We start from the raw sequence: 15,595 nt of genomic DNA, 5'->3' as shown, positions 1-15,595 counted from the left end.
GATTTTAACATATAAGATGCAAATCTATTTTTACAGTTAAAAGCACACGTGCACATTCAAAAATGCACACTATTTTTCACCTGAAATGCCTATGGTGCAAGAGACACATTTGAAAATGAATAACTAACATTACTCATAAATAACCTGACTAATAAAAACTGAATTTAACATAACCCACTAATAAAAATGTGTCTTCACTGCAGAAATAGGCCTACTCTGAAAGTGAACTTTTAAACGCACATTAATTTTTTTTTTCTCGTTTTCTCTGCTGCTCGGTCCACATAACTACAGGAAGCAAAAGGGCTCGAAAGAACAGGAAATCAGTTGGTTACAAAGTATTACTATAAAAATGAGCCATTGTGTAGAGAGGGAGGAGATGGCATGATTGATTCTGATTGGAGCAGCGTCATAGCAAGTATCATGCTAGAGGCAGTGATTAGGGTTTTGCTGGGGGGAGTTTGAAGAGAGAGGGAGAACAGTCGAGATTTGGAGAGCTGGGAGAAGGACCTGTTTTTTCCTGGTTGGAGCATTTCTGCTGAAAAAGCTGAGAGTTCCAGGCAATGACCCCGGTTTGAGAACGAAAGGCGCTCGTTTTCACTGGGGTTCATCTTCAAGGGAGCCACATTCAGAAAGAGAACAGCTGAAGAAAACTCGGGCTGAACAGATAAGGTAATTACATAAGTGTGGGAGCTGAGTGTGTACGAGAATATTCAGTCAGTGTAGGAAAGGAGATTCCTGTGCCTTAATCACATGTTAATGTTGCAAATCAAGTTCTTTTCTCCGCCACTCTCTTTTCAGTGTATCACAGACAATGCTGTTACTGTGCTATTTTATTTATTTCTGTAAAGAGTGAGGTCGTGTTTAAATGCAACTTTTATAATACAGAAAAATATTTGAAAGCAGACGGGTGGTGTGTTTTATATGTACCAATACAGTGCTGATGATGTGGGGAGATTTTTAAACAGTGCAATTGTCATTTTAAGACAGATGTGTGCATGATTCAGTATGGACAGTTGTGGATGACTGTCTGTAGCATAGCTCGTTGGAGGTACATGAGCCAACGGGAAGAGGGACTCTCTGGACATAGTTCCCTACCGTATATAAGGTAGTGGAAATTACCACAAAATTACCACATATAGCTCTCTGTCGTAAATAAGTCAGTGAGATCGCCCATGGTGGCACACTAAAACTAACACTGAAAATGTGGTATTCCTGAAATGTAGGTCTGAGGTCTCTCTAGTGATTACACGAAAAATCTAAGCAAAGATAAGGGATTCTGGACATTGGGGCCACAAATAAAACAAGGGAATTATGCTCACCAAAATACCACCAACCACGCATACCAACCACGCATACCAAATATGCATGTCTGGGTGCTGAAATAATGCATGTCCACTGTATTATTGTTGTACATGGCCCAATCTGAATACAAGGAGTGATTGTTGCTAAGTTATTTTCGGCGGTAATAAAATACCGTCAGGCCCCAAATCTCCACAAAATACCCTACAGGTCCAACCAATAAACCGGGCAGTGGCGGAGGACTTTTACTGCCTCAGGTGCCCCCTGGAGTTGGATTATGCTACTTTCATTACCACAGAAGTAATGAATGTGTATTAAAGAGATAAGCTGGAATATGTATCGGGCACACTGCACATGCTCAGGCAGCATCAATCATGCTTTGTAGAGGACAATGCTGGCCTAAATTGGGAACAGCCAGCATAGACATGTTGCTACAGAGGCATATTTTGGGCACAACCAGCATGCCAATGTGTTACATCAGGGACAGTGCTGTCTTACACTGTGGACACATTGATCATTAAAATGTGTTATGTTCTACAATCTTCTTGTCTGGTGTTGGTGACATGGAATGTACATGTTCCCCTTTAGACCTGATTGTAAACTTATGGCTTTTTGGTCACTTTTCCTGTTGTAAAATGCACAATTTCAGCCCCATATTTGGAAAAAAATCTTGGGCTGGGACCCCCAAAACCATCGCTAGATCGTTATAGCTCCCTCGCTACGCTCAGTCGCCCCCACTATTTCAGAGAAATATCAACACATACACACTGGAAGAAATCACAAGAAACTAACCTTTGATCAGTGCCCCAACACCAAAAGCTATCTTTGGGACTGCATGGTTATGCCTATGATGCTATTGTGTCAAAGGTCACACACCATCACTTTTGAATATACTGCTTTGGGTAAGGGTGTTCACTTTTGGCTCACCCGCCCACTGGGTGACAAAAAGTTAATGCTTCGGCCCCACATTCAAAAAGGTTGGACAAGCCTGCTCTAGTGCATGATAAAACTGAGTGCTTTGGTAAGGATGAGGAAGTAAATAACATACCACCTCAGAAGACAAACTTAAATATTGTTTATTAAACACCCGCTCTCTTACCAAACACGCCCTTGAAATTTTGAATATGATTTTGGAGCAAAACCTTGATATCTTATTCGTTACGGAAACCTGGATGACCAAAACAACTCATAACGCCATGCTTCTAGCTAACGCTCGATGCTACTCAGCCCATCATGTTGATCGGCATGATGGCAGTGGAGGGTGGCTTTTATTTTTAAGCAAACCTTAAAACTATATACTACTAGTACGCTGGATCTAGAAAATTGTGAAGCAATATTAGTGAAACTTAATGTCAATCCAGTTTAATCTATTAGCTTCCTGTTACTATGTTGTCCACCAAGATCAACTCCTATGTTTGAGGAACAGCTATTGGCCCTCATTGGTTATACCTCTAAAGACTCTGCCGCATTTGTTATTCTTGGGGACTTTAATCTTTTGGAAAATAACCTATTAGATGCAGAAGCCAAGGATTTGAAATTGTCATTGGAATCTATTGATTTCAAACAGCTGGTCTCGCAGCATCTCATAATGGTGGTAATATCCTAGACTGTATTGTGGCAAAAAACAGGAAATAATAATTATGTCAATTTAGAATGTGCCTGGTCTGATCATCACCTTGTCAACTTAGCATGTTTCATACCATCCACACAGGTATCACTACCAGTCAGGAATAAACCACTTATGACTTGACGGAATTATACAAATTTGACCAGTGAGGCATTTAAGGAGCAACTAACACCGCGCTTGCCATCACTTCAGGACTATACCTCTCGATAACTTTACCCATTTATTTAGAAAGGTCACAAATCAAGCACCTCTTAAACCAGCTAAGAATAATACATCTACAGGCCAAAATAAATGGTTCTTCGCGTTCTCTGTCCTTGTGAGCGCTCTGAAGCCTGCGGTCGATTTGGTGCTATATAAAAATAAATATAGATAGATAGATAATAGAGGGATTGACGTCAATCAGGAGGGTGAAAATCAAAGGAGAAAAATAAATAAAGAAGAGACTCATAAAACATCAATAATGAAACAACAAAATGGTTAAAACTGATAAAAAATGTAAATGAAGGAACAGAAAGAACATAATTGCATAGATTAAGTGTTTAACACATTCTTTTTTGGTAATAAGAAGTGATTAATGGTGCCTGCTCAAATTAATCAGTGTGGTGTACTTGATAAAATAAATAAAAGAATAAAAGATCTGGTCAGTATTGACAGTCGAGATCGACTTGTCATCATGGGGGACACTCCTCTTCTTCACCTATGCAGGACACTGTTCAGATACACACCCATGATAAGACAGTACCACGCGGAATGCATTAGAGGCACGACTAATAAAACACTCATGCCATGGCCTGAAGAGGGTTCGTTATCAAAAACAGTATGCGACATATGACAACATATTTGCATGCTAGATACAAGGGGAAGACATTACAGAAAAGATTGCCCCTTTTAGAGTTATGGAAAATGAATCAGCTTAATCAGCATAAGGAGGCACCTCTTTCCACTCCAGAAAAAATGACTCTTTCCCCTTCTGAAAACAAGAGCACAGATTCTGAGGCATAGGGATTTTATCCTTTTATAGCAATTGAAAGCAGCAGCGGGGAATGTTAATACGACATATGAGCCACTCACTTATAACAGTGAGAATAATGTGGAAGAGAGCAACTGTAGAGAACTCAAATATATGGCAGCATGCAATGAAAGTAAACAGCATAATGAAAGAAAGGACAGACGGAAGAAGCGAGGAGACAGAGGGAAGTGAAAGATAAGGCTAGGGGAGTATCAATAGCACAGAATGAATGGATTGGAGGACAGATATTACTTAAGTGAGATGTTAAGGGAGTTGATGTGGTCTGAGAAACGAAAGAAAGAAAAGAGCAGGAAAAGTTAGAAAGAGAAAAAGAGAGAGCATACAAGGAAGAGAAGTATAAAAAAGAGAGGAAGCAAAAGGAAGAAAGAAGAAGGTACAAGGTAAGGAACAAAAGGAACAAAATAGAGACACTAGAAGAGAAGAAGCGAGAGGCAATTCAAATACAAAGTTGGTAAATTTGCAGGTTGCAAAAAAGACTAGAGGAAGAAGAGAATAGAGAGATGAGAAGAAGGGAAGATGAGATGAACAGAAGTAGGGGACTAAAGGATGACGAGATAGATTATCTATTTTATAGAAGCTCATAGAAGCTTAGTGCCGATCGAAGAAAGAGAACGATTTGAGGAATTGAGATGTTCATAACAGCCCCGCAGGGAGCTGCAAGTTATACAGAGAACGCAGACATGGGCTGATGAGCATGAAGCAGAAAATCTAGGGAAGAGGATTGGGGATTTACATAGGCAAATGAGAGATAAAGATGGGAATAAAACCCAAGAGGATGTTGATGGCTATTTATCGAGGGAAACAGGGGGAAGGTCAGGTAATGCATTAACATATCAGCATAGAGCGCTGTCCCTAGTTAGACTAGATCTTGATGATGTGGAAAGGGATGAAAGTCATACAGGCTGGGGCATAATGATGTCAGTCGAAGAAAGGGAAGAAAAGGAGAAAGCGTGAAGAGAGGGCACAGGCGGGTTCTCAAAAGACTTGAGTGTAGAGAAAAGGGTAAAATTGTCAGACTTACAGGACCCTGAAGAAAAAACACCAGGAACTACACCATACACTGAGTACCACAAGACCAGTTGCACAACCACAGGGGATGTTTCCCGCCTTATGTAATCAGATTAAGGTAACTACCAGGATGGAGACAAATGGGCGAGACTAGCCCCACCTGGAAGACATGAAACGTAAGTGCATATGATTATGGGTCAGGGTTTTTACAATCCCCATTTTTAGAGAAAGGTGGGGGGGATGACCACAATATATTTAGTGGCCACAAATGCATAAGGACAATTTGAAATGTCAATGACCTAGTTTTACTTCAGGTGTGGGAAAATTGAATTATGAGTTAGAAAGAATGACATTAGCATTAGACATTAAAAGGTCAGCCAGTAACTTGCCTAGGGCAGAGGGCTGACAACATAGGGAAGCAAGCAGGATATGCAGGTGTGACTGCACAAAACATGACACACAATGTAGAGCCATTCAATAATTGCAGAGCAGATGTATGGCGAGTGCTCAGAGTAAAATATCCTGATACATCAGATATGGGTGCGATCATGTCTATGAAGATGGACAAGAAGGAAGATCCTGCTGCCTTTATTCAAGATATTCAAAAGAGATGGCGTCTTGAGACGAGAGAACCCATGGGATAAAACAGTGGCATTATTTTACCACATTTTATGTCAGGGACTGCCGGAGCCAGTTCAAAGGCATAGGAAGAAACAGGTATGGATGGAAGCCAAGCCATGGCCGGAAATAAAATTGATTATCATGCACCATTGCTGATTGTTGCAAGAGAACAATAAGAAGAAAGCTGCGAGTAGAAAGCAGGAGGAAGCAAAGTTAATTCAGAAACAATTGTCAAAACTAACCATAGAGGGAGCGGAATTGAAGAGTAATGAAGGTGTGGCGATACAAGAGATGCAACCAGTGCAGCAAAGTAAAGTAGTATACCCTATGCATCAGAGTGGGTACACTTGTTGGCCAAGAGGGAATGGACCCACGGGATGAGGACGAAGTGGATTTCAGAACCCTCATGGAGAAGGAGGATTTAAGGACAGACAGCCGCAGCAATGCTGGAATTGTGGGAGGATAGGACATATAGCCAGAACATGTAGGAGTCGAGAGTGCATGCAACAAAATTGCTAAGTTTCAAGAGGAGGAATGGGTTGTGTTCCACAATATATTACAGAACCACAGGAGTACTATGCCCAAGTTCACATGCAGAATCAGGCACGTGCGCTGCAAGCACAGCAAACACATCAAGCTCGATTATAAATGCAATTGCCTCAAGAGCAACCACAGCAAGTGCCTGTGCAAGTGCCTGTGCACAGATATAGACACAACAGGCCATGGTACCACAATGGAACACAAATATAGGAATGCTGCAACCACCTGCATGTAAATGAGGCAGTGTGACTGTGGTAGGTACAGGGATGAATGTATATCAACACTAAGATACCCCACAGAGTGACTCGATGTTTTCAGTAGCATCAGTGATACCGAAACCCCAAGAGGATCCAAGGGTCAAGGTAACGCTAGGAGGCAAGACATTTGTGTTCCTTGTAGATACTGGAGCAACTTGTTCCTGTGTCCGGGAGAGAAAATACACAATGTCAGGTATTGCCATAAATGTGCAGGGATTTTCTGGGGTGATGGGTTTAGTTCCTTTTATAGACTAATTACCAATCCCTATGGGAGAGCACAACATGTCAATGCCCTTATTATATTATCAGCAGACACCAGTTAACATATTAGGATGTGACTTGATGACAAAACTTAACATGACAATTTCTATTACTGATGAGGGAATAGTGTGTTCCACTCCAGGTATACATTATATGAATGTGGCGGAGTCAGGTCGCAGAGTCTTAGGTTCACAGACTCTGAAGGATTTCCCTGCTGTTCCAGTCCTCTTTCTACATCCTTTGGGGAGAAGAAGTTAAAAACTCCCACAACCCGCAGAGCGGCTGCGGAGTCAGGTCGCAGAGTCTTAGGTGCACAGACTCTGAAGGATTTCCCTGCTGTTCCAGTCCTCTTTCTACCTCCTTTGGGGAGAAGAAGTTAAAAACTCCCACAAGCCGCGGAGCGGCCGTGGAGTCAGGTCGCATAGTCTTAGGGTCTTTGGGCTCTTGGGGCGACCCTGCGACTCCGCCTGACACCTTCAGTTTTTTTTTTACTTGACTTTTAACTTAACTTGTGGCAGAAGTGCACCTGCCCGAGTGCCCGTGCCTGGACGACTCTCTGGAATAAAGTCACAACCTGTCTTCTTTTCTGAAACAGTATGAGTCAGAAGAAAAACGGTGGCGAATCCAAACAGTCTTCTCTTATGCCCACTGCATCTAGACCCAGGACCCGGTTGAGAGGAAAAACTGAACCGAATATCCATTCTGATATGACACCTAACAAGAAACAACCTTCCATTGCACAAGCCTTTGCAACATTATCCAAAGAAAAAAGCAAGACTCAACACTTGCTTCGTACCAAGAGCAATGTGGACATTACGACGCGGGAAAAGAAGGTAAGCAGCCTTAATGCAACAATTGCGGTCTTTGATCCTCTCCCTAACAGCATGCGCAAGGATCTGAAAAATACAAGTAATATGCCACCCCCTACCAGTTCCTGTCTGGAACCGACATCTAATACCATTTCCCCGTCGCATAATCCATGCGCTAACCCGGAGTCCCCCTCCCTAGCCCCCTCCTACCTAGCGGCAGCTCGGTGCCTCCTAGCACGGTGGTGTTTCTCGGCGGTCCCGCTGCGGCCCTGGCTTTGATGGCGGGGGCGGGGCCGGGTGTCCGCTAGTGTCTGCTGTGGTCCCCGATGGAGTTGCGGTGCGGGTGGATGCCCCCCCGGCTGCTGGGACCCCCGTGGCTGCAGGGACTGATGGGGGAGGGACGGGTGGCTGTGGGGGCGATGTGGGGATGCCCTTTCTGAGCATTGAAGATCGGACAACAGACCTGGACGATCCACAGAGTTCAAATGCTCTGTCGACACTGCCCTCTGGTGCCACTGATGAGGAATGGCATCCTCCTACTCCGGTGCGAAAGCAAGGAAAAGACCTGCAGTCTCTTTGCCACGACGTGGAAGTAGCATGTGAAGCAGCGATTACTCCGGAACTCTCTACTGGAACTAGAAAACAAGTGTGAAACATATAACACAAATGTCCGCAAACGAAATTTCAAGCCAAAGGAAAGTGAAGGCTATACGTGCAAGAGCATTATGGGGTCAAGTTCAAGAAAAAAAAAATGGGAAACATTTCTCATACACATGAAATTGAGCAACAAAAACCCTTTAGAGCAGCTCGCCTGTCACTGGACATGATGGAACTAAACTCATTAATGACTTCACACGAATTATCAGTTGAGCAAGATCAAAACCACAAAGATTTAAAGACAAAACAATTATGTCATACATCTACCCCGGTGCCAAAACCGAAAGATGCTAACTCTTTTTTTGCCTGGAAAGCCAATCCATTGGAATATTTTGATAAAACGCACGAGGTAACAGAGGATAGACAGAGGCCAGTAAAGCTAGAATACCGGCCCCCATCAGACTCCGGCATATCTAACCACAGAATGCCAGAAGAAGTGAAAGAGTACCCGAATATAGCCCGTCTACCAACAACAATGATGGAATTACAAAATGTATTGATTACAACAACATCACAGTCATTGATCCCGTTTTTAAAACTGCATGAGACAAATGTTGACGCCATTAAAGACCAAGCCACTCTGATCGCGCTGATGCACACTAAACAGATTCATATTGAAAACTTCATATGCCAAATACAACAACGTTTGGATACTGAGGCTGAAACAAGTCGTATGTGGCAAAACAGACTAGCGGAAATTGCCAGTGCAGATCGAATGGAACGCATACAAGGGAATGCATACAAGGGAATTCAGCTGTTATGGCACTTATGAATGAGATGGCAAAGATAACGGCAAAACTCACAGAATTGTCTTTACCACAGAAAATAGTAGACCAGAATGTACAGAGACAACAAGAAGTACACCCCGAGAATATAAATTCGATGGCAACGACTCCCAGAGAGACAAACCATGCAAAAACAGCGACGTTACCTCTGCAAAGATCAGATTCCTTACTCTTTGACCTATTTCTAAAGCCTGATGACAGAAAAAACATAAAAGTAAAGGTCATCAATGAAGGAAAAAATAAGAAACAACAAACATGATCCCGTGCGTATTTAAGAAATTTGACTACACCCCAGCAACAGGAAGGGTTACTGAAAACCCAAACCCATACACAGAAACCAGATAACCAAAGCACACAAGTTAATAACCAAAGAAGAAGACAGGAAAAAAAGACAGAGATCCCTTCATCGACACAAATGGAATCACAACAAGTGGAGGCAAAAGATGAAGCTGAACTGCTCGATCTGTCCACCTACCCGGATGGCAACCCTCTGGATATTTCCGCTATAGACCAAGATGAAAACATCAAGGACATGATTCTTTTAGATCAATATCCAAACCTTAATCCGACTATCAACCACCGAATAGAGCTCTCCTGTATTGATATATCAGCTGAAGAACTAGGAAGCAATTATAGCATGGAAAAACCAAAACCAAAGGAAAAAGAAAACTAGAACCAATGACCATAAAGCCTTAAGAGAACACACAAATGATTCGTTGATATATAGTCCGCGTCAGCCGACTGATGATGAGAGGAGTTTTGCTTACCCATTGCTGAAAACACCTACATTTGTCGATCCCTTAAAACGTCAAGAGAAATATGTAATTTCAATGACACATTTACGACCAGCAAAGCCGGCGGTCATACTAAACCGTACTAACAGTTTACGTGTTATCCAGGCTATTCCAGAACTGAAGCACATCACCACGAAGGACATAAATCTGGTCAAATTTCTAGATGATGAGAATCTTGATACAGTTGAAATACAGCTTACGGACCAGAGAACTATGCAAGAAATCCTACAAGCTGACATCCAGTTACAATATATTGGCTTTGAATGCATTAAGAAGAAGAATGCAGACAACAGGTCAATTCACAATACAATGATGAAAAATAAAGATGACCAATTGCCATTCAGACGCGAATACGAGAAATCAGATCTGTGCCTCGCCTCTACAAGAAATAATGACTCATCATCAACAATTATGTCCCATAGCATGGAAGAAGAATTTCAAGCTAAGCAAGGACTGTCCACATCTAGATACATCAGAAGAGAATACACGTTTCTTTCACAAGAAAATGAAAGTATGCTATCCGTGCCATCATAACGAGTGGAAAAACAGAATGTACCTATCCTATTAACATCATGGAATACAAGAGGTCATGGACACCTATTCCACCAAACTCATCCCAAGCTACAACAATCTCACATAATCTGTCTTCAAGAGACATGGTTGTCCCATCCCCCTAAAAATTAACTCCCTTTGGACCCCGGTGGAAGCAACAAACTTGAACCCATGGACCCAATATGTCATGGTACAACAACAAAATAAACCCTTCTGTAATCAGTCACCTTGGATCATTATATTTAACATATATTGGAATCCTCTAGTGCTAGATGAAACCTCATATCTAGATACATTCTTGACAGCCCTCGATGAACTTGTCATTAAGTTTCCAGCAAGCAACATAATAATATGTGGAGATTTAAACATACACATCTTTGATAAAGCCGGAAATCAAAAAGAGAAGAACGCTCTCTCCCAGAAAGCCAAATCTTGGATGAAAGAAATGAAAACAAGGAATCTTACTCTGACTGGAAGTTATCAGACTGCTAACTTCCAATTAATTCCAACTTGGTCACAAGGGACATCGGAAGCAGCTTTGGACTATATATATATTTCGGAGAAGATTGCGAATGCAATGACAAAAACAGAAATCACAGAAAATAATAACAGCGACCATCGTATTTTATCAATCACATGGCAAATGCAGAATCTAGACAAAGAACAAACTACACTTTCTGTCATGGAACTGAATGCTAAAGCTACAAGACTGTGACTGAAGACTGTTGATGTTCTGGGTATAAATCAGAAATTTCAGGAAACAGGAAAAAAAGATCTCGACAAAATAAATTACGAATGGCTATTTGAACTACACTATCAACCGTGTAAAGATTGGAAAAAACAACAATTGCCTCATATTCATACCTATGATCCATTGATTGCAACGAAAAAAGGGAGCTACAAAAACAAATAGACAATTAAATAAGCTAAGAACTAAAGAATCGCACCTTGCAACCAACACTGCCAAACAAAAATAACGGAAATGTTTAAAATCTCATAAAAGTTCCATGTTGCAGCAAGATTCGGAGCAAATGCTAGCTTGCCTTAACAATCGGAACACTCAAGATCTATGGAGTTTGCTAAACCCTACGCAAAGTGTTCAACATCGAAGGATACAAAATGTGACTGAAGACAGCTGGCTAGAACATTTTGCCAGTCTATACAAGAAGAAAGATGATCCCGAACTCCCACTCCAACAGAAAATGAATAAATGGGAAATCACCATTACCAGACAACAAATTTTACACATAATTACGAAATTGAACAATTCAAGAGCCCCAGGACCGGATGGCCTCACAAATGCTCTAATCAAAGCTTCTCCAGAGATATGGGTCGACATGTTATTACAAATCATTACATTGATCTATCAATTGAACCAAATACCTTCAACTTGGAAACTAGCGGTCCTGAACCCAATCTTTAAACAAGGAGACAAAGAGAGCCCAACAAACTATAGGCCCATTGCATTATTAGATCCTTTGGGGAAAATTTTTGCAACCATCCTATTGAGGTCACTAACGGCATGGGCCACAGATAATAAACGGATTGCGACCCGCCAAACTGGCTTTTTTTGTGGAGTCGGGACAAACATCAACCTATTTCTGCTGAATCTTGTAAAACATGAAGCAAAGTGCTCAAAGCAACAGGTCTGGATAGCTTTAGTGGATTTACACCTTGCTTTCGATTGTGTGAACCGACAATTGCTATGGAACAAATTGGAAAAGTGGATCTGCCCCCCTTATATACTGCAACCAATACAGCTACTCTACTCTTCAACAAAAATACGAGTATGGCTAACCAAAGATGGGCAAATGAGCGCTTATATCGAGACCTGGAATGGACTAAAACAGGGGTGCCCACTTGCAGCGACTCTTTTCAATCTATTCACATCAGATCTTCCATATGAAATGAAGTCAGACAGAATATACCCTCTGAAAATAAACTCAGTAAAAATACTGATAATGATGTACGCTGATGACATCGTTCTACTTGATAAAACACCGAAAGGCTTACAAGAGAGTCTTCGAATGTTGGCAGACTACATGGAAAGAAATGAGTTGAAAATAACTATAGCAAAAACAAAAGTCATGGCAATTATGAAACCGAAACAAAATGAAAAAACACTGGTGATACTCATTAACAACTCCATTATCAACATTGTATCATCGTACAAGTATTTGGGTATTGTGATCAGTCAAACAATGGTCAAAAAAGAATGGGAGATACATCTAAAAAAAAGTTATGGATTTGGCGAGGCAAGGATATGTACTCCATGAAAAATATGGCAAATGTTCTTATCGACCAATCATTACATTTTATGGGAGTAAGGTCATTCCTATCCTTACATACGGAAGCGAAACATTAATTAATTTGTCAGAAAAGATATGGCCAATTCTGGAAAATACCTTTTGGCGGAAAATAATGAGGTTGCCCACATCCTTCCCTACAAGTCGTATCCGAGCCGAAATTGCAGTGCAATCACTTACAACTGTGGTACGCTGGAAAAAATGTGACCTTTTCCGAAAAATACAAAAAACAAACAGTACCAGCGCTAGAAATCTTCCTACCGAATACTGATCCTATAAATGCTAGGGCCTTGTTAAAATGGAAACAAAAAAATACTAATATCTTTAAGTAACAAAGATATAAAAGAAGAAATGCTACAAATGAGGCCCCAACATACCAAGAAACGATTAATGTATCAAGATTGGATAAATACGAATGAATTCATAAGCCGATACAAAGATAATATGGCAAGTAAAACAGAAATCAGAGCTATCAACGAATTGCCACCGTACCTGTTTATATTTCCTGATAAACAAATAAGAATGTTTTTTATGAAATTTCGATTGAACATATTACCCACTAGGGAAAGACTATTAAGAACTAAACAGCAAGATAACAAAGAAATCTTTTGTCGGATATGCAAAAATCAAGATGAAACTGAAAGTTTGTATCATCTGACGATGTCATGTCCTGCCCTTGTTAAAGAAAGAAGTGTATGTCGATCTTACTTTGAGTCTACACAAAAGCCAATGAGCTCTGACCGAAGATGGGCTTGGATACTGTCAGGGATTGAGAAACAAATGATATACATAATTTTTCATTTTTGGAAGAAGATTATGGAAAGAATCGAAAATGGGAACTGATTGAAATGAATTACTAAAATGCAATAAGTTTGATAAGACAAAATGAAAAGTTTACTGTAAACTGAAACATTTTTAAATAAAAAAAAATTTAAAAAAATGTGAACGAGTTCATATTAGCCAGAAAGCATCACAAGGAGGCCCTTTAGATATAGACGTATTTTGGTATGGAGTGACTGTTTTATTATCTTGGCCACCTAAATTGGTTGGTAAAATGGTGAGAATACCTGAGAGTTTTTGTTTAGTCCAGAAATTCCCATGAATGATGAAGAAGGAAAGGTTATCCCTTTAGAGTTGGAAGCATCAGTAGTCAGAGAGAAAAGAGTGGTTGTCCATTGGATGTGGGGAGAAGGTGGAGAGCAGTGTAAGCCCCTAGTGAAGGATATAGGTAGACAGATTTGACAGAAGAAGAACTTTTTTGGGGTGATTATTCTGATGATGAATTAGTATTTTTCCTAAGTCTCACTTATTGCATTAAAGTGGATAATAGAGAAATACTTCAGAGAATGGCGATGGTAAAAAAGAAACTGTAATCTTTCCAGAAGGATTTGAAGAAAGTGCCAAATATATTATGGACCACCGATCCACATGACATGGGCCTAGTGAAAGAACTAGGAGCAGTTAAAATCAAGCTTAAACCAGGAAAAATTGTGCCACAAGCAAAACAATATTCCGTGTTCTCAGAAGCGGATGAAGGAAGGACTGTTGGTGCCATCTGAGTCCCCATGTAACAAGGCTGTGTACCCAGTGTAGAAATCAACTGGGTGGGGTCATGGGGATTTATTCAAGATCTTTGCACCCTAAACAATATTCTTGAACCAGAGTTTCCTTTAGTTCCAAATCCCACTACAATATATTGTAAAATTTTATCTAAGGCTAAATATGTTCACAGTTATAGATCTAAAGACGTGTTCTTCTCAATTCTCCTCCATAAGGACTCAAAAAATGTGACTTCCTTTTCATATAGAAATATCCACCTGAAACATAATTGTTTGCCCCAAGGATACTGTGAGCCCCCATCAATTAAAAGGGTCCTTCAGGTGTACCTGCACAATGTACAGCTCGAGAGTGCAATCATTTAGTACGTAGATGGCATATTGGTGTGCAGTGAGACAAAAGAAAGGTGCAGGGAAGACGCAGTGCGACTCATGACCATATTAGCAGAGAAAGGATACAAGGTAGACACAGAAAAGTTACAATATTGGCCCTCATTACGACCCTGGCGGAAATTGACTGACCGGACCGCAACAGCGTAAATAGCGTTTCCGCCATAGCACGAAGGAGCAAAGTGCGGCCAATCACGACCCATCGGGCACGAGCATTACGCCATGGCGGAATCCGAAAGGCTGCGATGGCGGAAATGACCCCAAAACGGCCCTTACCGCCGCCGTACGCTGCACCAGGTGCAATACCGCCACCCATCTTAGCGGTCACCGTAATGAGCGGTCACCGTAACGAGCGTGCACCGCAAATTACGGCCACCGTAAATATACGGAAACGGAAGTAAAAGCATGTGGCCGGAACGGGAAACAGCACGCCGCACAACTATAAAATCCGAATCCCAACACAACCATAAAAAATCCGACCCTGACACACATCCCAACCCGTTAGCAACCCCAGTTAAAAAAATAAATATGGGAAAGGTAGCCAAGAAAGCGTGTGACCGCAAGCGGCAGGTACACTTCTCCCGAGAGGAACTGACCGTGCTCACCGAGACCCTACAGGAAAATTCCGCCGTCGTCTTCTCCAGTCAAATGACCAGGACGGCCCTTGCCAACAAGAAGGCCATATGGGTCCTGGTGGCACAGCGCGTAAGTGCGGTGGGGACAACACCCCGCACGCCACAGCAATGTCGCAAGCGGTGGGACGACCTGCGGATCCGCGTACGCAGCATACTTTCTGCGAACAGGAACATCGCCACAGCTACCGGGGGGGGTTCAGAGTCGCCCATCAAGTTGACCCCCTGGGAGGAAATCTGCGCCTCCACCATAGGAATGGAGAGCATAGAGGGAGTCGGAGGGATGGAGAAAGGAGTGCCGACATCCGGAGAATCAGGTAGGTTGGCCAAGAGAAACAATGCGAAATCCACAAACCACGAACATGTGCAGTACCATGTGACCCCATAGTGCAATACATACTTAGCCCTGACAGCGCCCTCTAAAAGTCAGAATGAACAAACAAATCAATCAAGAAGCCATAAACAACCCCT

Source organism: Ambystoma mexicanum, chromosome 6p (assembly GCF_040938575.1).
Source record: "Ambystoma mexicanum isolate Mex_15411 chromosome 6p, UKY_AmexF1_1, whole genome shotgun sequence".
NCBI classification, from domain to species: Eukaryota; Metazoa; Chordata; class Amphibia; order Caudata; family Ambystomatidae; genus Ambystoma; species Ambystoma mexicanum.
The sequence above is the reverse complement of the archived record's forward strand: the minus strand, read 5'-3'. Positions refer to the sequence as shown.